At 38.4% G+C, this 26994-nt stretch overlaps 1 protein-coding gene across 1 annotated transcript in view; it reads left to right on the forward strand.

The window, feature by feature from the left end:
- Positions 1 to 26994, forward strand: part of LOC134531377 (pancreatic triacylglycerol lipase-like) — a 558452-nt gene that overhangs the window by 126196 nt on the left and 405262 nt on the right. The window lies entirely within an intron of this gene.

The raw sequence follows: 26994 nt of genomic DNA on the forward strand, positions 1-26994 counted from the left end.
AAATATTTAAAAAATATACTTTTACGACACGGAGTTTGGAGTCCTCGGTTCGAACCTGGTGAGGGCAAAAAAAAATTAAAAATGGCGACAGGCTCCTTCCTCAATGGTGGGTGCTAGCAGACTGACTCCCACCACTTTTTTCAAAGCATATATATCGTCATCTATAATGACGTCATATCCGCCATCTTGTCTTCGATGCTGGAAGCCATCATCATAATTGTATCGTCGGCTAGAGTGTGCTGATGCCATGTTAGTTTAATTCTTACCCGCTAGAGTGCAGTAAACATTTATTACCGAGGTGCCCCCGCCATCTTGAAATTTGGCCGCCATCTTGAAAATCCGTAATTATTTAGCTACAAATTCGGGAAAAGTTCCAAAATTCATTAAAAAAAATCACTCATTAATTTACATATTGATTCGATCGATTCCCGTCCTCGGTTCGATACCCGATCGATGCAATAATGTTTAATTTTATGTAAAAAATAATAATTTCAATAAACCATGTTCAACATTCGTAAAGAGACTCTAAATCCTCTACTACCATCATCCTATCAGACGTCAAGACCACCATATTGGAAATTCGTAATTTTAATGCTAGAGAGGCGGGAAAAAGTTCCAAATTCATTAAATAAATTTGTAATATATATACTGATTGATTGGATCGACTAAGGTCCTTGGTTCGATCCCTGACCGATACAAAACAACTTAAATTTAAAAAAATACTAAAAAAGTGTTAGGTTTGAGAAAATAAAAACAACACAAGTCCTTTTAAAAAAATTTTTATTACATACATACTAAACTACTACAGGTACAAAAAAACACTGACAAATTACTAAAGCCTTTTGGATTCCTCGATTCAAACAGTCTTCTTATTGTACGGACTAAGACTTTTACATGACTTTAAATGTCTATCCGATCCGTTCATCACCACAGCCAGAGACGGACTGAAGTTCATATCACTCATATAGTCTCATTAGCCGGTACAACACATGAGTCAAATCAATAACCATGTTCATTATACGTCTCGGAGCATTTTTTATAATGACGATGTAAGCTATCGAGACGTGAAATTAGTTTATTGCACTTATTGCACTGAAATTGTATTCTTTGAACATTATAAGAACAACCGCTTCTTTCATGTCTGCGAGCATTTGAGGTGATAGTAAATGACGCACCACAGTATTTGCACTGATGCGAAGTACGCTCTTCATTAATTGAAGTATTCAATGATGATGAAACTTCAGTTGATGGTGGAACAGCACATATCGAAGTCTCCTCCAGTGTTGTCAGAGGCGTTGCCAACGGGATCTGCTCCAACATCGTCGACGCCGACGTCAAGGTTCCCGCAGTCGATGGTACAACCTCCATCGAGTTCGTCGTTAAAGTCGGTAAAGATGCCATCGAGTTCGCAAGAACAGGCAATTACGCGACTTATGCACCAGAAGAAAAAACTAGGTGATCCGTACACCGTCGACGGCAGTAACAAACTAAGCGTCCTGCTGTCTAGGACTCGTTTATATACATTAACCGGTTTGAATAATACGCTAGTCAAATCAAGAACAATTTACTAAAATACTAGAGTCAAAACAACATTTAAAAAAATAGAAGCACCGACAACGAAAAGGCAGCACATTTGGAAGCACCGACAACGAAAAGGCAGCACATTTGGAAGCACCATCATCGAAAAGGTGGCACATTTGTCATTGGCTCCAATATTCATTGGCTCCAATATTCATTGGTTCCATCAGTCTATTGATTCTATCAGTCTAGTGACTCCAACAGTCATTGACACCAACAGCCTTTTTCTTCATCAGCTCCAATGATATTTGGCTAGAATGCTACGAGTCTAAGAGACTATGAGGCTACAATTCCACGAGTGTACAAGACTCCTCCAACTACCTTCAAGTGTATAAAGCTTCAAATGCTCCATCAGCTCCAACACGTAATGTACGCAATGTACGCGCAATACATGCAATTTACACACAATAAATGTAAATGATTACACAGTACACACAGGAAACGGAATGTACACACAGTACACACACAGGAAACGGAACGTACACACAGTACACACAGGAAACGGAACGTACACACAGTACACACAGGAAACTAAACGTACACACAGTACACACAGGAAACTGAACGTACACACAGTACACACAGGAAACTGAACGTACACACAGTACACACAGGAAACGGAACGTACACACAGTACACACAGGAAACGGAACGTACACACAGTACACACAGGAAACTGAACGTACACACAGTACACACAGGAAACGGAACGTACACACAGTACACACAGGAAACGGAATGTACACACAGTACACACAGGAAACGGAACGTACACACAGTACACACAGGAAACGGAATGTACACACAGTAAACACAGAAAACGGAACGTACACACAGTACACACAGGAAACGGAACGTACACACAGTACACACAGGAAACGGAACGTACACACAGTACACACAGGAAACGGAACGTACACACAGTACACACAGGAAACGTAATGATCACACATACAGTAGCGGAAACACACACAGGCTTAGTTGGAAATCAGAATACAAGAAATAAAAACATTAAATTTTTACTTTCAATATTTTATTACTTCTCAACATTACACCAATACAAGTAAAACAAGCCATTATTGTATGTAGCCAGCATTCCTCAGTTCCTTGAGTATGAAGGATATTTCTTTGATGCACGAATAGTTTCCTGCACAAAGCGAACCATGTAGAAGTCTTAGCCGGTCAACCAATATGTTTGGATCTTTCCATGATGTGTAATCATTCTCTTCTACCACCATCTTCCTTGCACCTTTATAATAAATATTATGATCTCTGGTGTCTTCCGTTTTACCACCAACCTCAGGGTAACTTTCATGTTTGAGACGGTGATCATCACAAGCTTGATCAGATTTATTTAATATATCACGTCGTTTCCACCGTTTCGGTCTCAGGACATCGCCACATTCTTCGATCTTGACAGCTCTAGGTGCTTCATCACAGTCTATGCCTTTGTCAACAGCCTTAGAGTCACTGTAACAATCACTGTAGAAGACATCCTCTTCACCCAGATTACCGTATGAATTCGCTATCGATGATGTCGAAGTGTCTTCATCGTCTTCATGCTTCCTTTTTAGGAGTCCATCATTTTTACAAAGAATGGAGGATCTACTGAATATAGGCTTGAATGTATTCTCACTTTTCACGGTGTTGATACTTCCATTAGTTTCAGTCTTCCCGAAGCCATTAGCATCCTTCAATTTATGTTCTTCCTCACGATCGGGTGAGCTAATACCATCACGCTCAGGACAAGGAAAATTATTGTCATAATGCAGATCACTCTTCTTTAGCCTAGTGGATCCATCGGTGTCCTCTATGCCGTAAGTAGTCTTGACTTTACATGTTTTACCATGTCTTTTTAAGCTGTCAATTCGTGTTAACAACCTGCTACAACGATTACAGCTTAACATGTTGCGTAGTGGGTTTCTAGCACAATCATTCTTCTCATGACGTCTAGCATTCCTTCTCATGACAAAATCCTTGTCACAGTATCTACAGCGGCTTCCTTCCGATTCAGCTATAGATAACAAACCACGATCCATGGTAGCTTCTGTGACTAATGTTAGATACAAACTGTCAGTTTTCTCCAATTGGAACCATTTCTTAAATAGAGTTTTTGAAATATTTCATCAGCGAGAGTTAAGTTATCTAATGCAAAGCAAATTGATGCAAGTAGTTCCGGCTGTCGTCAACAGATGGCGCCACGTGTTGCTTGCAGGTAAATAATATATATTTCATTAATGTAGGATGCGGAACGCTCACTATCGATCGCAAAGGGAGGTTGGCTTCGATAGTATCCAAGGAGAAAAAAGTTCGTCCTTCCTGCTAGTGCTTCTCAGATTACTCACGGTCCGCCATCTTGGATTACGTCGTCACGACGGCCATCTTGGATGGGTGTGACCTTGACCTTTGAACGAAACCGCAGGAATGATCGCAAGCACACGGATTTACCATCAAAATATTGATAAGAATAATCAGGAGCACACGGAGAAAACCATCATAATATTGGCAAGAATAATCAGGAGCACACGGAAAAAACCGCCACAAGTTTTCTTTGATATCATTAAAATACAAAAAAAAATTAAAAAAAAAAAAAAAAAAAACGAAAAAAAAAAAATTCAAACATTCTGCTAGCTTGTGAACTTCTCATTGTTGAGCAAAGATAGAGTTCTAGTACAAGCCAGAATGTTTAAATTTTTTTCGTTTTTATTTTTTATTAATTTTTTTTTGTATTTTATTGATATTAAAGAAAACTTGTGGCGGTTTTTTCCGTGTGCTCCTGATTATTCTTGCCAATATTATGATGGTTTTCTCCGTGTGCTCCTGATTATTCTTATCAATATTTTGATGGTAAATCCGTGTGCTTGCGATCATTCCTGCGGTTTCGTTCAAAGGTCAAGGTCACACCCATCCAAGATGGCCGTCGTGACGACGTAATCCAAGATGGCGGACCGTGAGAAATCTGAGAAGCACTAGCAGGAAGGACGAACTTTTTTCTCCTTGGATACTATCGAAGCCAACCTCCCTTTGCGATCGATAGTGAGCGTTCCGCATCCTACATTAATGAAATATATATTATTTACCTGCAAGCAACACGTGGCGCCATCTGTTGACGACAGCCGGAACTACTTGCATCAATTTGCTTTGCATTAGATAACTTAACTCTCGCTGATGAAATATTTCAAAAACTCTATTTAAGAAATGGTTCCAATTGGAGAAAACTGACAGTTTGTATCTAACATTAGTCACAGAAGCTATCATGGATCGTGGTTTGATATCTATAGCTGAATCGGAAGGAAGCCGCTGTAGATACTGTGACAAGGATTTTGTCATGAGAAGGAATGCTAGACGTCATGAGAAGAATGATTGTGCTAGAAACCCACTACGCAACATGTTAAGCTGTAATCGTTGTAGCAGGTTGTTAACACGAATTGACAGCTTAAAAAGACATGGTAAAACATGTAAAGTCAAGACTACTTACGGCATAGAGGACACCGATGGATCCACTAGGCTAAAGAAGAGTGATCTGCATTATGACAATAATTTTCCTTGTCCTGAGCGTGATGGTATTAGCTCACCCGATCGTGAGGAAGAACATAAATTGAAGGATGCTAATGGCTTCGGGAAGACTGAAACTAATGGAAGTATCAACACCGTGAAAAGTGAGAATACATTCAAGCCTATATTCAGTAGATCCTCCATTCTTTGTAAAAATGATGGACTCCTAAAAAGGAAGCATGAAGACGATGAAGACACTTCGACATCATCGATAGCGAATTCATACGGTAATCTGGGTGAAGAGGATGTCTTCTACAGTGAATGTTACAGTGACTCTAAGGCTGTTGACAAAGGCATAGACTGTGATGAAGCACCTAGAGCTGTCAAGATCGAAGAATGTGGCGATGTCCTGAGACCGAAACGGTGGAAACGACGTGATATATTAAATAAATCTGATCAAGCTTGTGATGATCACCGTCTCAAACATGAAAGTTACCCTGAGGTTGGTGGTAAAACGGAAGACACCAGAGATCATAATATTTATTATAAAGGTGCAAGGAAGATGGTGGTAGAAGAGAATGATTACACATCATGGAAAGATCCAAACATATTGGTTGACCGGCTAAGACTTCTACATGGTTCGCTTTGTGCAGGAAACTATTCGTGCATCAAAGAAATATCCTTCATACTCAAGGAACTGAGGAATGCTGGCTACATACAATAATGGCTTGTTTTACTTGTATTTGTGTAATGTTGAGAAGTAATAAAATATTGAAAGTAAAAAATTAATGTTTTTATTTCTTGTATTCTGATTTCCAACTAAGCCTGTGTGTGTTTCCGCTACTGTATGTGTGATCATTACGTTTTCTGTGTGTACTGTGTGTACGTTCCGTTTCCTGTGTGTACTGTGTGTACGTTCCGTTTCCTGTGTGTACTGTGTGTACGTTCCGTTTCCTGTGTGTACTGTGTGTACGTTCCGTTTTCTGTGTGTACTGTGTGTACGTTCCGTTTCCTGTGTGTACTGTGTGTACGTTCCGTTTCCTGTGTGTACTGTGTGTACGTTCCGTTTCCTGTGTGTACTGTGTGTACGTTCCGTTTCCTGTGTGTACTGTGTGTACGTTCAGTTTCCTGTGTGTACTGTGTGTACGTTCCGTTTCCTGTGTGTACTGTGTGTACGTTCCGTTTCCTGTGTGTACTGTGTGTACGTTCAGTTTCCTGTGTGTACTGTGTGAACGTTTAGTTTCCTGTGTGTACTGTGTGTATGTTCCGTTTCCTGTGTGTACTGTGTGTACGTTCCGTTTCCTGTGTGTGTACTGTGTGTACATTCCGTTTCCTGTGTGTACTGTGTAATCATTTACATTTATTGTGTGTAAATTGCATGTATTGCGCGTACATTGCGTACATTACGTGTTGGAGCTGATGGAGCATTTGAAGCTTTATACACTTGAAGGTAGTTGGAGGAGTCTTGTACACTCGTGGAATTGTAGCCTCATAGTCTCTTAGACTCGTAGCATTCTAGCCAAATATCATTGGAGCTGATGAAGAAAAAGGCTGTTGGTGTCAATGACTGTTGGAGTCACTAGACTGATAGAATCAATAGACTGATGGAACCAATGAATATTGGAGCCAATGAATATTGGAGCCAATGACAAATGTGCCACCTTTTCGATGATGGTGCTTCCAAATGTGCTGCCTTTTCGTTGTCGGTGCTTCCAAATGTGCTGCCTTTTCGTTGTCGGTGCTTCTATTTTTTTAAATGTTGTTTTGACTCTAGTATTTTAGTAAATTGTTCTTGATTTGACTAGCGTATTATTCAAACCGGTTAATGTATATAAACGAGTCCTAGACAGCAGGACGCTTAGTTTGTTACTGCCGTCGACGGTGTACGGATCACCTAGTTTTTTCTTCTGGTGCATAAGTCGCGTAATTGCCTGTTCTTGCGAACTCGATGGCATCTTTACCGACTTTAACGACGAACTCGATGGAGGTTGTACCATCGACTGCGGGAACCTTGACGTCGGCGTCGACGATGTTGGAGCAGATCCCGTTGGCAACGCCTCTGACAACACTGGAGGAGACTTCGATATGTGCTGTTCCACCATCAACTGAAGTTTCATCATCATTGAATACTTCAATTAATGAAGAGCGTACTTCGCATCAGTGCAAATACTGTGGTGCGTCATTTACTATCACCTCAAATGCTCGCAGACATGAAAGAAGCGGTTGTTCTAATAATGTTCAAAGAATACAATTTCAGTGCAATAAGTGCAATAAACTAATTTCACGTCTCGATAGCTTACATCGTCATTATAAAAAATGCTCCGAGACGTATAATGAACATGGTTATTGATTTGACTCATGTGTTGTACCGGCTAATGAGACTATATGAGTGATATGAACTTCAGTCCGTCTCTGGCTGTGGTGATGAACGGATCGGATAGACATTTAAAGTCATGTAAAAGTCTTAGTCCGTACAATAAGAAGACTGTTTGAATCGAGGAATCCAAAAGGCTTTAGTAATTTGTCAGTGTTTTTTTGTACCTGTAGTAGTGTAGTATGTATGTAATAAAAATTTTTTTAAAAGGACTTGTGTTGTTTTTATTTTCTCAAACCTAACACTTTTTTAGTATTTTTTTAAATTAAAGTTGTTTTGTATCGGTCAGGGATCGAACCAAGGACCTTAGTCGATCCAATCAATCAGTATATATATTACAAATTTATTTAATGAATTTGGAACTTTTTCCCGCCTCTCTAGCATTAAAATTACGAATTTCCAATATGGTGGTCTTGACGTCTGATAGGATGATGGTAGTAGAGGATTTAGAGTCTCTTTACGAATGTTGAACATGGTTTATTGAAATTATTATTTTTTACATAAAATTAAACATTATTGCATCGATCGGGTATCGAACCGAGGACGGGAATCGATCGAATCAATATGTAAATTAATGAGTGATTTTTTTTAATGAATTTTGGAACTTTTCCCGAATTTGTAGCTAAATAATTACGGATTTTCAAGATGGCGGCCAAATTTCAAGATGGCGGGGGCACCTCGGTAATAAATGTTTACTGCACTCTAGCGGGTAAGAATTAAACTAACATGGCATCAGCACACTCTAGCCGACGATACAATTATGATGATGGCTTCCAGCATCGAAGACAAGATGGCGGACATGACGTCATACTAGATGACGATATATATGCTTTGAAAAAAGTGGTGGGAGTCAGTCTGCTAGCACCCACCATTGAGGAAGGAGCCTGTCGCCATTTTTAATTTTTTTTTGCCCTCACCAGGTTCGAACCGAGGACTCCAAACTCCGTGTCGTAAAAGTATATTTTTTAAATATTTTTTATTAAAAATTTTATTATTTGAATTTTTTTATATTTTTTAAAAAAAATTTCATTAAAATCGGATAATAAATAAAAAAGTTAAAGATGGCGGCCGTAACGGAAATTGCAACGGTGACGTCATCATCCAATATGGCTGCCATGACATCCTTATTTTCAAGGTCGGCGGCTTATAAGCGGCTAGCTCTTAGGAGTTTTAAGCCGCTTTTAGGAGTTTTCGTTTTTTCTAGGGCAACGCGACTTTTGAGGATTTTCGAAATCCTAATTTTTGAACTGTGGAATTATTTGAGATTTTTTGGCGGAAATTTTTTTCAAAAAAATTGAAATTTTGGCGATTTTTGAGGAATTTTGGGCAATTTTTGCCCAATTTTGGTCATTTTTGGCGATTTTTGAGGATCAAATTCCAGGTCAAGGTCAAAGGTCAAGGTCAAGGTCATCCAAGATGGCCGCCGTGACGTCACAATCCAATATGGCGGACACCGGCACCGGCACCACAGCCAGAAGCCAGTTTCCGGACGCCCATTCCTATACTACTCATGCATTTGTACGCGAGGTAACCCACAGCATTGTCCCGGCTCGGCTCGACTCGGCTCGGCTCGGAGCGGCACCATTTAGAATCGTCGGCAAAGAATAATTTCTGTTCCGCCGGACGGCCCGACCGGCTAGTCTGGTAAAAGTTGTGCTTATAAATGGTAATGGAAATTAACGAAGAACTATTAATTGAAGCAGTGAGGGAGTACTGTATGCTATACGATACATCACATGTGTATTTTCATGATGCGTCTAGGCGAGAGAATGCGTGGAAAGAAATAAGCGAGAAATTTGAGAAGTGTACATGTCAGTAGCTACTTCTTTTGGTTCTGTTATTATTATTACTATAGTCATTAAATGTAGTAGTAATATTATAATTGTCAGAGCATTTAATGTAGCTTAGATTTGTACAATCCCAAGTTAGTTCATGTTATTATACCGTGACAATACGTTACATTATTATTGCAGAAACATGTTTACTGCATTGATGTACTGAAATATTATGTCTAGGACTGTCGATAGTGCTCGCGAAAGAATTTTTGGTATTTTGTTACTTTTATTCAAAGAAAAACAATTTTATCTGTTTTCTCAAAACTATATTGTTGCAGATGCTACACACAACTTAAAAATTGTTTGCCATGTATTTTCCAAAAAATATTTTAGCCTAACATCAGAAAAAAAGGATTAGAAGTTATTAAACAATGCAATATGTCCGTAACAGTTTATAAAATCACACAAGTTTTGTGTATATAAATCTTTACCGGTTCGACTGTGCACTGTCTGTGGGCCTACGCGGCATTTCAAATCGACTCCAGCATATTTTCACACATTACTAAATAGAATATTATCTCCTGTTTGTAAACCGACAATGATATATGAATAACAATTACACAATATTCCAAAGTGATTGCGATTCATCTTATATAGGCCTACTATGAAATTTATCGCGAAATTTGCAAGTATGTTTATTTTTCATTAAGGCCTGGCATTCCTGCCACTGGAAACGCGATCCATTTGCCACGGTACACTACCATGTTCAGAGGCGAAATAGTTTCTGAATGAGTCTCTTATGTTGCTTGCAAGTGCTGCGATATTCCCGCCAACTCTAGGCAACTGTTGGAGAGCACATATTTTGTTGTCGTTTTCTTGTTCTGCAGGTTCCCATGCACACACATCATTCCGCAATAAATTATGAAGAACTGTTGTAGCTAACACAATTTTCTCATTCGTTGCCATTTTCCTGGAAGTAAACCAATGCATATTAATGTACAAATATATGTAGTTTGTGAGCTTTTAAAGGATTTCGCTATCTACATAACATTACTTCTCATATAGGTACTTACTTTAGTGTCAGTGCCAATCGTTCCTCTGGGCAAACCGATTTACGGAAGTTCAGTTCTTGATTCCGTAGTGGTAACACGGCAACCAACTCATAAAATTGAGACACGGACATTCGAAAGTATTCCGTAAACTTCCGCTCGTCGTTTAATAACTGGGGAAATAAATGGTGGTATTCAACTAACGTTTCCCGTTTCAGGAAAATGTCATGAACCTAAAAGCCATGTTTGCGTTGTTCCACCAGCTCATTACAAGCAATTGCCACAACGATGTCTTCTTCTGAAGAGCTGTCCATGGTTACTGGCGGTCGGTCCGGTCCGATTGTGTCGCTCCAGTGGGTTTCGAGAAGCTGGGGCCGAGCCGAGACGACCCGAGCCGCGCTGTGCCGAGCCGCGCTGATCCGATTCAGTGGGTTTCGTGCTTTAGAGTCAACGCTGCGCGTAGACACGGTAAATTCAGAACGGTATTTGCTTGCCGCAGTGATACGGCTTTCTACCTCGCTGCTCCACTCACGTAAGGCATTGAGGGTAGATGGAGGTGTCAACATAGCGCAGTTCTGAAGCACCATAGGCCAGTAGCGGATCCAGGATTTTGGTTTGGGAGGGGCTTAACCCAGCTGAGGCTAGGCTTTATCAAGGCAAACACTAAAACAATAGTGGACCCAGATGCTTTTGGAGGGGCCTTGAGCCCCTTAGCCCCCCCTCTGGATCCGCTACTGCCATAGGCGCAAGGTTACCTAGGATCAACTGCAGAAATTCCCCTTCAGAAATTCCCAAACTCAAAGCATCGGCATAATCACTGACAGAATTTACAAACTGAGTGTAGTCCATTGAAATGTTACATGAGCTTTGCATTTTTTAGAGGACGCAATTTTATTTTTGGGACATGTGTGGGGTGTCAATAAAAGCTTAACCTCAAGTTGGTGGGGTCGCCACCCTTGTCTTGGAAAAAGGGGTGAAAACACTTTTTTCGCGATATCTCGGAAACTATGCGTCTTACAAAAAATTTGTAAAGTCATAATTTGTAGCAAATGGTTGTTCCTACAAATAAGTTAATTTAACTTTTTGCCCTAAATTAAAAATTAAATAAGTTATAAGCAAAGAAGTGAGGAAATGTTTATAAAGATTTTCGTTTTTGCTCTATAACTTTTTTTATACATTTTCCAAAAAAATTACCTCAGACGAATCTTGTAGGTGATCTTTTGAGGAAATTTTTTCCCTATATATTTTTTGATTTCATTCATTTAAAACGCTGTTACATTGCTCCAAAGTTGTCCGGGTTCGTCAATGCTCATGAGAATCCGGTCAAAACTAAATGTTTAACTTATTTTTTAAATTTTTTATTGTAAATATATTCTTACAAACTTTTTTTTTAAATTGGTACAACTTTACTTATTCATTCCTATCTCTTTTCTTTACCATAGAACTTAGCAGGTGTTTCTTCTACCTCATTTTATTCTCTTAGTTGTGCTACATATTTTGCCACGTGTAGACGTATTGAAAATTGCTGATTTTATTTTCAGTTAAATCAATTAAACTGTGAGTTTTGTGTGGTGAAATTTTCATTTAGTTATAGACATTGCGACTTTTTTAAATCGTGAATCATGAGTGATTGTTTTATATGTAAAAAACCTTTTGGGGACATTAAAATTCGAACTGTGAAAGCTAGAGGAGTGAAAACTTTGCTTGAGCGAGCAAAATTCCAAAACTATGTGGATAATGAATTATTTTTACAAAGAGTTTCTGAAGTAACTGTTCATATTCCCTGCTATCATTATTATAGTGATAGTCGAACATATAATGTTGTTCGTCGTCTCAGCTGTAGCAGTTCATCATCTTCAGTATCAGAAAATCTAGATACTGATTTAGATTTCTCAAACTATTGCTTTATTTGCGGCGAATTATTCCAGGATCAGAGTGACTTGCGTCAAAGCCGTCACAGGAAAATATGTAATGTAAGTCATGAAGGTACAAAAAAAGCATTTTGGACCTTGTTTTCAAACGTTCTGATGACAAGGCAAAGAGCATAGCTGATCGCATAGCTAATGTTTCTAGCTTAGTCAATGTTGGAGCTAGGATTGCAGCAAGCAATATTGTACTCCAAAACATGGAGTGACGAAATAAGACATGATGAGCGCAAAAATAACATTGACAATGCTATGGAGGATGTTTTTGCTTACTTGCATGAGAATAGTGAAGAGTGCCAATTTCGACTTGCGGATTTAATGAAATCCATTAAAGGAGACTACATTCCAGAGGAACGTACGGTCATTGAACGATTAATGGCAAAGTACAAGGACGACATTGTAATCTTTAACGAAGGTAAACAAGACATAATTATCTGCTTTAAAGGTTTTATATACAAAGTTATATCGAAAAGATCATCTCATAAAAAAAATTATCCTCAAGAGAAGAAATTGCAGAAAGTCAGAGATGCAGCTGCAATTATTTTGGAAGACATCCGTTTACGGCGCTATGAAACGAATCAGTATCCACCTTCAGAATATTTTTATAAAAGAAGTTAATTCTTTAATTCCTGAATCTTTGTCATTTATACTTTCTGGAATTATCTGTCAATCAAAACGTAAGTCATTGGTTGCAGCACAAAGAAAATGTAGGTACATCAATTGCTCTCTCCATCATTGGAGCAACTCGACCTGCTTCATTCATTTCACTGCTACTAGGGGTTGGATATTTTTTATATAAAAAATATGGTTCCAGTAACCTCATCAATTTTCTTTCAACATTATGTTTCTCTGCGTCTTATAATTCTATTTCGCTGGACGAAATGCACAGAAATCTTCAGGCAAAATAATTGGATTGGGTAAAATAAATATTTCATTAATCGAAAATATCACATCACCAGCCAAAAGGATTGTTCCTCGTCCTTGTGACTTCATGTGGCTATATGGTAAGTGGTCTTGTGCTTTAAACATTGGTGGATGGAACAGCTTTATGATTGAAGCAACTGTTGAGGAGCCTTTCCAAAGAAGTATAATTGTATGTCTACCATTTATAAACGCTCCTCCAACAGATTATGTCAAAATTTTAACATCACTCCAGCCCTTCTATTGAGAAATGTAAAGCTTCGAATCAAAAAACGTGTATTGTAACGTTTGATCAACCTTTATATTGGAAAGCTCGAGATATAACTGCTGCGGCTGATCCTACTTCAGATCTTTCAAAAGTTGTTGTTCAATTGGGTGGGTTACATTTGCTTATGTCATTCATTGGTGGAGTTGGATACATAATGTCTGGCAGTGGACTTGAAGATATATTTATACTAATTTATGCAGATAACTGTGTTCAGCACATAATATCTGGACATGCTTATGGTAGAGCTGTGCGTGCTCATTTGTTGGTGCATTTGTCTATAAGCAAAATAATAATGAACTCAATAGAATTTACAGATGAAGAATGCGATTTCCTCGATGATGTTATTAACAATATTGATCGAACTAACGTTTTAGAGTCGATTAATAATCCTTTATTCAAGAAGATATCGACCAAATTTGAAGAATCTTTGACCATGCTGGAGAGTAAAGGACCAACTGCAACCTTATGGATACAATACTACAGATTAGTCACTCTCTTAAAACATTTTATCGAAGCAGAAAGATCTGGAAATTGGTCTCTTCATTTAGAAACGATAAGGAAAATGCTTCCAATGTTTCATGCAAGTGGACATTTCTTGTATGCTAAGTCAAATCAACTTTACCTGCAAGATATGTTGAGGCTTGATCAAATAATGACACCTGATGAATACCACTCGTTCACTGCTAAGGGTTGTTTTACTATTCGATGAACTGACAAATTGTGGAGCGGTTTAATGTCTGAACAAACTATTGAGCAAACTCTCATGAGAATGTTTAAATCATCTGGAGGGTTAACACACGGGCGCGTTATCTCTGAGAGCACGTTGGCATCATGGACTCTTGGAATGATACGCTTACAAGATGTTTGCGAGCAGATTACAGAATACTGTAACATCACTTTGGATACTTCAGAACAGCACGTAGATTACAGAGATGCACGTGTCCAACGTGACAATGAAGACCTTGAAAAAATTGATAATTAGCTCTTTTCTATTGATTTTACTATAGATCGCACTGAATTGATTTGTATAGCAAATGGAATAGTTGCTTCAGATATTGTCAATTGTCATCGTGCTTTTGAAATAGGAGAAGGCTTAATAACTAACATCATTGGATCATTCACAGAAGTCATTTTGTTATCGATGGTGGTTTTCTATTGCATATAAAGTGTTTTGGGATCGGAATTCGTCATTAAACAACATCCTTGAGAAGTATGTCCGGTATGTGCAAGAACATTATGGACTATCTGCAACAATAATATTTGATAGTTACTCCGAAAATCCTTATATAGCAGGAACAAAGTCATGGGAACGTATGCGTCGCACGAAAAAACATCAATGTACTGAAATTAAGTTTGATAAGAGTACCGTACTAACAATATCTCAAGAAAAATTTCTTGGCAATGAAAAAAACAAATTAAACTTGATAGATCTTCTCAAAACTGCTTTTTTAGAAGTTGGTTTTTCTGTTGACCAAGCTGAATCAGATGCAGATTCAATCATCGTCTCTGCTGCGCTTACTGCATCCCGATCACATGATTATGTTATTATTGTGGCAGAGGACATTGACATTCTTGTATTGCTCACGACATTAGGTACAAGACAGCCTAACATTTATTTTTCAAAACCTTCAAAAGGGCGCACATCTGCTTAGTTATATAGCCCTTCAAGTTTTATGTATGGAGATCTCATAACACAGAATTTGCTGTTTCTTCATGCTTTTTCAGGATGTGATACATCAGCAGCCTAAAATATGGGGAAATTAAAATTTGTAAAATTATGGAGAAACATCCTGAATTAGCTGGTGGTACCGCGCTATTCCTGAGTGAGAAAGTCGATCCATCTTTGCTCACTCTTGTTGGCGAACGTTTTTTCATAGCTTTATACGGCGGTAATAAAGACGACTCACTAGACGGCTTGCGATACAACGATTTGCCAAGACAGTGACTAAAAATTCATTTAATTTATCATCGCTGCCTCCAACACAAGATGCTGCTCGTTTTCACAGTCGCCGAGTATATCACCAGGTCCAGTCGTGGCTCGGAAGATATCAAAATCCTGAAGATTGGGGCTGGAAAAAGCATGCAAACATTTGGATGCCAATACAAGCTTCCAAGCCTCCAGCACCCCCTGATCTCATGAAATTAATTTTCTGCAGATGCAAAGGAAACTGTGGAAGCATGTGTGGCTGCAGAAAAGCAGGCCTGAAATGCTCTACAGTATGCCTCCATTGTTCTGGCGAAACATGCAGCAACATTATGGAAATATCAAAGTTAATGGAAGAAAATGAATTTGAAGATGACCTTCCAGCTATGACTCCAATTTTAACTCCTGTCATTCCTCAAACTTTCACATTTGATGTTGATTTAGATTCTGAGCCCCAGCCTGGACCATCGAAGAAAAGTCGATTAGAGTAGCTAGCTAATAAGTGATTAAAATTATTATGATGTCGAGGATTACCTTATCAGCAAGATGTCCTTGGAGTAGGCCTACTGGGGATACCACGTAAAAAAAAAACGCGCCTACAGACTCTACCTCATAGGTGGCGGGGAAAACAGTTAGGAATGAATAAGTAAAGAGGTACGAATTTAACAACAAAATTGTAAGAATATATTTACAATAAAAAAATCAAAAATAAGTTAAACATTTCGTTTCGACCAGATTCTCATGAGCATTGACGAACCCGGTCAACTTTGGAGCGCTGTAACGGCGTTTTAAATGAATGAAATTAAAAAAAAATTAGAAAAAAATTTTCCTCAAAAGATCATCTACAAGATTGGTCTGAGTTAATTTTTTTTTGTAAAATGTATAAAAAAACAGTTATAGAAAAAAAAAGAAAATTTTTATAAAAATGTTTTCACTTTTTTGCTTATAACTTCTTTAATTTTTAATTTAGGGCAAAATATTATATAAACATATTTGTAGGCAAAACAATTTCCTACAAATTATGACTTTAGACATTTTTTGTAAGACGCATAGTTTCCGAGATATCGCGAAAAAATTGTTTTCATCCCTTTTTCCAAGACAAGGGTAGCGACCCCACAAACTTGAAGTTAAGCTTCTATTGACCCCCCACACATGTCCCAAAAATAAAATTGCGTCCTCTAAAAAATGCAATATTCGGTCCTTAAATTATAACATTTCAATGGACTAGTGATAGATTCATCGGGCTTTTGAAAGCGAAAAACCAGCTCTTGTTTACACACGTCGAGAACACGGGGCGGACAAACAGTGCGAACCAACTGTTTTTTAACGCCGCAAAATCCTCCCCATTGTGAAATAGCCTGCGTAAGAATTTGCACGTAAGTGCCAGTGCACTTACTCAGTAGAGCTTTCATAAAAGCCTCAGCAGGGACCAAATTCAAATTGTACAATCGCTCTGCAGCGATCACAAAATCCAAAGCGGTATGTGGCTTGCTTCCGCCCAACACATGGAGCGGCTTTAAGGCTACAAAGAAGAGCTTCTGACTAAAGGAAGCGCCCGTGGGCGGAATCACGTCAGGAGGGGACTGCCATGTCCGGGGCTCAGGAATGGCTGCAAACGAGTCACGCACGAACTGTGCGAGGCGCGCGCGAAGTACCGCCACGGTGTCTGTCACCGAAGCCTCTGGTTTTCTTCGCAATGTTGGATAAGTACCTCCTTGTGCAGCTTATATAACCAGGCAACCCTAGGCGAAAACATGGCTGAAACAGTAAACACAACAGCAAAAACACTCTGCGAGCAGAGTTGCGCAGAATTTGAAGTATCGTGAAGGGGAAGGAGGCGGTCTACTTCACTTTACCTCAATTACGTTAACAAATAGATAAATGACAAAATAGGGTCAGGCAGAGTGCTGGACGTGTTGTGCGGAAAGTTAAGCCAAAAACTCCAACTGAAAAAAACATTAATATCATGGCAGAAATACACAACTTTTTTATCATTTAACACAAGCCCCATATGAATATGGAGGAACAACACACGACAAATGAACTGCCAAGAAAGAGGGAGTAATGATAAGTAAAATTACGTAAGTACACATGATCAATACAAGTAGTCAGTATACAATTTTGGTGATATCGTTATTAAAATACAAGAAATTACAGAGAAAATGCTGTCTGTCCGGACGTGAGAGGTGCGGCGGAGAAAATGGCATATGCCCCAACGGAAAATGGGTCAGAAGCAAATAAACTCGAAGTGAGCACAAGGAGCCAAATAATGCAATTAGGTACAACACACTGGCAATGCAAACCAGATAATTACGAATAAAGTCGGTGTCCTGCAGGCATTACTTTACTAAAAACAAACATGGACGCAGAAGACAAACTACTGAACTATCAAGAAAAGAATATGCGACACCAGTAGTATGTAAATGACGGACCTGCGCCAGGATTCAGGATGTGGTGCCTGTGGTGCCGACCGCCATCTTACATTGTGACGTCACGGCGGCCATTTTTGACTCAAAATTCTTTAAAATTCCTCAAAATTGACTCAAAATGACTAAAAAATTCCCGTTTTAAGAAAAAAATTCCCGTTTTCGAGGGAAAAATTCCCGATTCGAGGGAAAATTTCCCGATTTATTTTCAAAAAATTTAAAATTCGACTCTTCCTAAAAGCGGCTTATGAGTCCTGAAGACAAGCCATTCGAAAGCCACTTTCAGGAATTAGACCTTGACCTTGACCTTTAACGTTGCAATTTTCGTTACGCCCGCCATCTTGAAAATCCGCAATTTTTATGTTAGAAAATCGGGAAAAATTTTAAAAATCATTAAAAAAATTATTTAATCGAATAAATAATAAAATTTTTAAAAAACACTGTTGCAGTTATCGTTACGGTCGCCATATTGGATTATATAAATGTTGCATATTTCGTTACACCAGCCATCTTGGTTGAGTACCATGTCATTCTTACACTTTACATTATGACCACCATATTGGATCCTATTAATGTTGCAATTATCGTTATGGTCGCCATCTTGAAATTTAGTCGCAATCTTGAAATTTAGACGCCATCTTGGAAATCCGTAATTTTTATGTTAGAAAATCGGGAAAAATTCCAAAATTCATCAAAAAATTAACTTAAAAGAATTCTGATTGATTATATCGATTCCCGTCCTTGGTTCGAAACCGGTGAGGGCAAAAAATCAAAAAAATCAGATCCTTCCTCCACAGAAGCCACCTTCAGACTGACCTACCACCACCAATAACAAGGTATTTACCATCAGCTGGTATGACGTAAAGTCCGCTATCTTGTCTTTGTCCGCTGGAGGCAACCATCTTGTTTTCGTCTGCTAGAGTGTGCTGGAGACATGTTAGTATAATGTTCTGTTCACCATAACTTTGACCTTGACCTTGACCTTTGAACTTGACCGTGAACTTTGAATTTGAACTTTGACCTTGGTTGAGTACCATGTCATTCTTACACTTTACATTACGACCAACATATTGGATCCTATTAATGTTGCAAGTATCGTTATGGTCACCATCTTGAAATTTAGTCGCAATCTTGAAATTTAGACGCCATCTTGGAAATCCGTAATTTTTATGTTAGAAAATCGGGAAAAATTCCAAAATTCATCAAAAAATTAACTTAATAGAATTCTGATTGATTATATCGATTCCCGTCCTTGGTTTGAAACCGGTGAGGGCAAAAAATAAAAAAATCAGATCCTTCCTCCACAGAAGCCACCTTCAGACTGACCTACCACCACCAATAACAAGGTATTTACCATCAGCTGGTATGACGTCATGCCCGCCATATTGTCTTTGTCCGCTGGAGGCAACCATCTTGTTTTCATCTGCTAGAGTGTGCTGGAGACATGTTAGTATAATGTTCTGTTCACCATAACTTTGACCTTGACCTTTGAACTTGACCGAGAACTTTGACCTTGAACTTTGACCTTGACTTTAAAATTTGACCTTGACCTTGAAATTTTACCTTGACCTTGAAATTTGACCTTGACCTTCAAATATGACCTTGAACTTGACATTTGACCTTGACCTTGAAATAAGACCTTGACCTTGAACTTTGACCTTGACCTTAAAATTTGACCTTGACCTTGTAATTTGACCTTGACCTTGAAATTTTCCTTTGACCTTGAAATTTGACTTTTTCCTTGTCGACCATCATGGATCCGTCATTTTATGTTTAGTACATGCTACCAGGGGCTACCACCTGCTTGAATACTACATCTTGTGTGTGTACTCGTATTATAGAGTACATTTCCATCTGGATAATTTTAGTCTAACCCGCTACAGTGCAGTAATCATTTATTACCGAGGTGCCCCCGCCATCCTGAAATTCGGCCGCCATCTTGAAATCATGTAATAATGTAGCTAGTAAAGCGGGAAAAATTCCAAAATTCATCAAAAAAATCACTCATTAATTTACATATTGATTCAATCGATTCCCGTCCTTGGTTCGATACTCGATCGATGCAATAATGTTTAATTTTATGTAAAAAATAACAACTTAAATAAACCATGTTCAACGTTCTTAAAGAGACTTTAAATCCTCTACTGCATTCATCCTATCAAATATCAAGACCAACATATTGGTAATTCACAATTTTAATGCTAGAGATTCGGGAAAAAGTTCAAAATTCATTAAATAAATTTGTAATCTAATACTGATTAATTAGATCGACTAAGGTCCTTGGTTCGATCCCTGGCCGATAAAAAACAACTTTAATTTTAAAAAAAGTACCAGAAAAGTGTAAGGTTCGAGAAATAAAACACCACAAATTCTTTAACAAACATAATAATTAATACACAATTTCTATCCTTCAGAATCACTTGCGAAAGCCAGCAATCTTATAAACATTTAGCCCTGCATAGACGTGCAACGACTACTTCTTAGCTCCAACAGCTTCAAATGTTCCAACAGCTCCAACAGCTTCAAATGCTCCAACCGGCCTCCAAATGCTTGACAGCTCCAAATGGTTCCAAATGCTCCAAACGGACTCCAAATGCTTGACAGCTCCAAATAACTCCAACAGCTCCAAATGCTCAAAATGCTCCAAATGTCTCCAACAGCTCCAAATGCTCCAAATGCTTGACAGCTCCAAATGCTCCAAATGCTTGACAGCTGCAAATGGCTCCATCAGCACTAAATGCTCCAAATGACTCCAACAGCTCCAAATGGCTCCAAATGCTCCAAACGGCCTCCAATTGCTTGACAGCTCCAAATTACTCCAACAGTTCCAAATTCTTCAAATGGCTCCAACAGCTCCAAATGCTCCAAATGGCTCCAACAGCTCGAAATGCTTCAAAAGGCACCAACAGCTCCAAATGCTCCAAATGGCTCCAAAAGGCTCCAAATGATCAAAAGGCTCCAAATTCTCGAACAGCCTCCAAATGATTAAGACAGCTCCAAATGGCTCCAACAGCTCAAAATGGCTCCAAATGCTCCAAATGCTTCAAATGACTCCAACAGCTCCAAAAGGCTCCAAATGCTTCAAAAGGATCCAAATGCTCCAACAGCTCCATCTTCAATTGGTTCCAACTGATTCCAATTACTTTTCTTATCGAACTTGGCATGATTACTGACATGACTTTATTAGTATACATTTTGACTGGCAGTGGTAACGTTTTTTACACCATTAAGTTATAAGTTTTATTTAGAAATCAGATTTCGATAAATGGTAGCTTCCATCTGGAAAGAAAATATATTAATTTATCTTCAAGTTTATACACATACATTTAATTTAAGCCATTATTGTATGTAGCCAGCTTCCCTCAGTTCTTTGAGTATGAAGGATATTTCTTTAATGTTCGAATAGTTTCCTGCACAAAGAGATCCATGTAGTAGTCGTAGCCTGTCAACCAATATGTTAGGATCTTCCCATGAGGTATAATCAATCTCTTCTGCTGCGTTCATCATCCTTGCATGTTTATAATAAATATTATTATCTCTGGTGTCTATCGTTTTAACACCAACCACAAGGTCACTTTCGTCATCTTGCCTGTGATTATCACAAGCTTGATCACGATAATTTATTTTATTACGACGTTTCCATCGTTTTGGTCTCAAGCCACCATCACAGTCTTCGCTCTTGCTTGCTTTTGGTGCTTCAAAACAGTACTCAATCATGTCAGCCTTAGATGTGTCAGCACAGTCTTCGTTCATGCCAGCTTCTGATGTGTCACCACAGTCTTCAATCATGTCAGCATCACAAACTTGATCAGGATAATTTATTTTATTACGTCATTTCCATCGTTTTGGTCTCAGACCGCCATCAAAGTCTTCGATCTTGCCTGCTTTAGGTGCTTCAGTACAGTACTTAATCATGTCAGCCTCAGATGTGTCACCACAATCTTCAATCATGCCCGCTTCAGATGATTCATCAAAGTCTTTGACTTTGTAAGCTTCAGATGGTTCTCCATCTTTCTCATTTTCATGGAGAAGACTAGATATTGGAGTAAATAATTTTTCATTTCTAATGTGGTTTCAACTTCCTTCGTTTGTTTTAAATTTTAAATTATTATCTTGATCCAGATCAGTAATTTTAGCATTAGCTTTTTCGCCCTTGTTCCTCTTCCGCGTTGTTGTAGCCCAGTCTTCGTTATCTTTATTCATCTTAATTGTACAGGTCTTGTAATGTCTATCCAAGTAATATCTTCTACCAAAGGATTTCTGACACTGACTGCAATGAAATGGTTTTTGACAAGGACCCAAATTACACTCGCTTCTTTCATGTCGTTTAGCATTCTTTCTCAAGGTAAACACCTTGCTACAGTATCTACAGTGATAACGTTTTGATACAGCAACAAATCCCGTTTCAGGATTCATATTAGTTACTGAGACTAATGCCAGATGCAAACTAAGAGTTTTAAATTAGATATATTACTTAAATATAATTTTTTAATTATTTCGTCAGCGAGAATTAATTTGTCTCATTCAAAGGTACTTGTTGCAAGTAGTTCTGCTTTTCAACAACAGATGTCGCCACATGTTACTTGCAGTTAAATAATATTTAGTTCTTTTATGCGGGATGCCTGATGCTCACTAACGATCGCAAAAGAAGTATGGCTTCGCTAGACTCCAAGGAGAAGGAAGTTAGTCCATCCTGTTAGTGCTTCTTAGATTTCTCAGAGATTATTTATTAAATAAAAATATACATAAATATATTCTGCTAGCTTGTGAACTTCTCATTGTTGAACAAAGAAAGAGTTCTAGTACAAGCCAGAATTTTATGTATTTTTTTATTTTATTTTAAATTTTTTATTAATTTATTTTTTCCTGATATTTTATGATATCAAAGAAAACTTGTGGCGGTTTTCTCCGTGTGCTCCTGATTATTCTTGTCAATATTATGGTGGTTTACTCCGTGTGCTCCCGTTTATTCTTGACAGTATTATGGTTGATTTCTCCGTGTGCTCCTGATTATTCTTGACAATATTATGGTAGTTTTCTCCGTGTGCTCCTGATTATTCTTGACAATATTTTGATGGTTTTATCTGGGTGCTTCTGATTATTCCTGACTAGACATCTGATGGTTTTCTCCGAGTGCTTCTGGTTACTGATGAGGAATTGATCTCTGCATGAAGAATTTTTTACTTAATGAGTCATGTCATTTTTTTTGTCAAGGTTGCATTTAATTATTGAAATTCTGCCAATAAATCAGCACTTTTAATATTTTTATCAGGTGGAAATTTAAAAAAAAAAAATCATTACTCAGTCAAATAATCTCTGAGAAATCTAAGAAGCACTAACAGGATGGACGAACTTCCTTTTCCTTGGAGTCTAGCGAAGCCATCCTTCTTTTGCGATCGTTAGTGAGCATCAGGCATCCCGCATAAAATAACTAAATATTATTTACCTGCAACTAACATGTGGCGACATCTGTTGTTGAAAAGCAGAACTACTTGCAACAAGTACCTTTGAATGAGACAAATTAATTCTCGCTGATGAAATAATTAAAAAATTATATTTAAGTAATATATCTAATTTAAAACTCTTAGTTTGCATCTGGCATTAGTCTCAGTAACTAATATGAATCCTGAAACGGGATTTGTTGCTGTATCAAAACGTCATCACTGTAGATACTGTAGCAAGGTGTTTACCTTGAGAAAGAATGCTAAACGACATGAAAGAAGCGAGTGTAATTTGGGTCCTTGTCAAAAACCATTTCATTGCAGTCAGTGTCAGAAATCCTTTGGTAGAAGATATTACTTGGATAGACATTACAAGACCTGTACAATTAAGATGAATAAAGATAACGAAGACTGGGCTACAACATCGCGGAAGAGGAACGAAGGCGAAAAAGCTAATGCTTAAATTACTGATCTGGATCAAGATAATAATTTAAAATTTAAAACAAACGAAGGAAGTTGTAACCACATTAGAAATGAAAAGATATTTACTCCAATATCTAGTCGTCTCCATGCAAATGAGAAAGATGGAGAACCATCTGAAGCTTACAAAGTCGAAGACTTTGATGAATCATCTGAAGCGGGCATGATTGAAGATTGTGGTGACACATCTGAGGCTGACATGATTGAGTACTGTACTGAAGCACCTAAAGCAGGCAAGATCGAAGACTGTGATGGCGGTCTGACACCAAAACGATGGAAACGACGTAATAAAATAAATTATCCTAATCAAGTTTGTGATGCTGACATGATTGAAGACTGTGGTGACACATCAGAAGCTGGCATGAACGAAGACTGTGCTGACACATCTAAGGCTGACATGATTGAGTACTGTGCTGAAGCACCAAAAGCAAGCAAGAGCGAAGACTGTGATGGTGGCTTGAGACCAAAACGATGGAAACGTCGTAATAAAATAAATTATCCTGATCAAGCTTGTGATAATCACTGGCAAGATGACGAAAGTGACCTTGTGGTAGGTGTTAAAACGATAGACACCAGAGATAATAATATTTATTATAAACATGCAAGGATGATGAACGCAGCAGAAGAGATTGATTATACCTCATGGGAAGATCCTAACATATTGGTTGACAGGCTACGACTACTACATGGATCTCTTTGTGCAGGAAACTATTCGAACATTAAAGAAATATCCTTTATACTCAAAGAACTGAGGGAAGCTGGCTACATACAATAATGGCTTAAATTAAATGTATGTGTATAAACTTGAAGATAAATTAATATATTTTCTTTCCAGATGGAAGCTACCATTTATCGAAATCTGATTTCTAAATAAAACTTATAACTTAATGGTGTAAAAAACGTTACCACTGCCAGTCAAAATGTATACTAATAAAGTCATGTCAGTAATCATGCCAAGTTCGATAAGAAAAGTAATTGGAATCAGTTGGAACCAATTGAAGATGGAGCTGTTGGAGCATTTGGATCCTTTTGAAGCATTTGGAGCCTTTTGGAGCTGTTGGAGTCATTTGAAGCATTTGGAGCATTTGGAGCCATTTTGAGCTGTTGGAGCCATTTGGAGCTGTCTTAATCATTTGGAGGCTGTTCGAGAATTTGGAGCCTTTTGATCATTTGGAGCCTTTTGGAGCCATTTGGAGCATTTGGAGCTGTTGGTGCCTTTTGAAGCATTTCGAGCTGTTGGAGCCATTTGGAGCATTTGGAGCTGTTGGAGCCATTTGGAGAATTTGGAACTGTTGGAGTAATTTGGAGCTGTCAAGCAATTGGAGGCCGTTTGGAGCATTTGGAGCCATTTGGAGCTGTTGGAGTCATTTGGAGCATTTAGTGCTGATGGAGCCATTTGGAGCTGTCAAGCATTTGGAGCATTTGGAGCTGTCAAGCATTTGGAGCATTTGGAGCTGTTGGAGACATTTGGAGCATTTTGAGCATTTGGAGCTGTTGGAGTCATTTGGAGCTGTCAAGCATTTGGAGGCCGTTTGGAGCATTTGGAGCCATTTGGAGCTGTTGGAGTCATTTGGAGCATTTGGAGCTGATGGAGCCATTTGGAGCTGTCAAGCATTTGGAGCATTTGGAGCTGTCAAGCATTTGGAGCATTTGGAGCTGTTGGAGACATTTGGAGCATTTGGAGCATTTGGAGCTGTTGGAGTCATTTGGAGCTGTCAAGCATTTGGAGGCCGTTTGGAGCATTTAGAGCCATTTGGAGCTGTTGGAGTCGTTTGGAGCATTTGGTGCTGATGGAGCCATTTGGTGCTGTCAAGCATTTGGAGGCCGTTTGGAGCATTTGGAGCCATTTGGAGCTGTCAAGCATTTGGAGGCCGTTTGGAGCATTTAGAGCCATTTGGAGCTGTTGGAGTCGTTTGGAGCATTTGGTGCTGATGGAGCCATTTGGTGCTGTCAAGCATTTGGAGGCCGTTTGGAGCATTTGGAGCTGTTGGAGTCATTTGGAGCTGTCAAGCATTTGGAGGCCGTTTGGAGCATTTGGAGCCATTTGGAGCTGTCAAGCATTTGGAGGCCGTTTTGAGCATTTGAAGCTGTTGGAGCTGTTGGAGCATTTGGAGCTGTTGGAGCTAAGAAGTAGTCTTTGCACGTCTATGCAGGTATAAATGTTTATAATATTGCTGGCTTTCGCAAGTGATTCTGAAGGATAGAAATTCTGTAATAATTATTATGTTTGTAAAAGACTTTGTGGTGTTTTATTTCTCGAACCTTACACTTTTCTGGTACTTTTTTAAAATTAATGTTGTTTTTTATCGGCCAGGGATCGAACTAAGGATCGTAGTCGATCTAATTAATCAGTATATAGATTACAAATTTATTTAATGAATTTTGAACTTTTTCCCGAATCTCTAGCATTAAAATTATGAATTGCCAATATGTTAGTCTTGATGTTTGATAGGATGAATGTAGTAGATGATTTAAAGTCTCTTTAAGAACGTTGAACATGGTTTATTGAAGTTGTTATTTTTTACATAAAATTAAACATTATTGCATTGATTGAGTATCGAACCAAGGACGGGAATCGATTGAATCAATATGTAAATTAATGAGTGATTTTTTTGATGAATTTTGGATTTTTCCCGCTTTACTAGCTACATTATTACATGATTTCAAGATGGCGGCCGAATTTTAAGATGGCGGGGGCACCTCGGTAATAAATGATTACTGCACTGTAGCGGGTTAGAATAAAATTATCCAGATGGAAATGTACTCTATAATATGAGTACACACACAAGATGTAGTACTCCAGCAGGTGGTAGCTCCTGTTAGCATGTACTAAACATAAAATGACGGATCCATGATGATCGACGAGGACAAAGTCAAATTTCAAGGTCAAGGTCAAATTTCAAGGTCAAGGTCAAAGTTCAAGGTCAAGGTCAAAGTTCAAGGTCAAGGTCATATTTCTAGGTCAAGGTCAAAGTTGAAGGTCAAGGTCATATTTCAAAGTCAAGGTCAAAGTTCAAGGTCAAAGTTCTCGGTCAAAGTTCAAGGTCAAAGTTCTCGGTCAATTTCAAAGGTCAAGGTTGAAGTTATGGTGAACAGAACATTATACTAACATGTCTCCAGCACACTCTAGCAGATGAAAACAAGATGGTTGCCTCCAGCGGACAAAGACAAGATGGCGGGCATGACGTCATACCAGCTGATGGTAAATACCTTGTTATTGGTGGTGGTAGGTCAGTCTGAAGGTGGCTTATGTGGAGGAAGGATCTGATTTTTTTTTATTTTTTGCCCTTGCTGGTTTCGAACCAAGGACGGGAATCGATATAATCAATCAGAATTCT

This window comes from Bacillus rossius, chromosome 3 (genome assembly GCF_032445375.1).
Source record: "Bacillus rossius redtenbacheri isolate Brsri chromosome 3, Brsri_v3, whole genome shotgun sequence".
NCBI lineage: Eukaryota > Metazoa > Arthropoda > Insecta > Phasmatodea > Bacillidae > Bacillus > Bacillus rossius.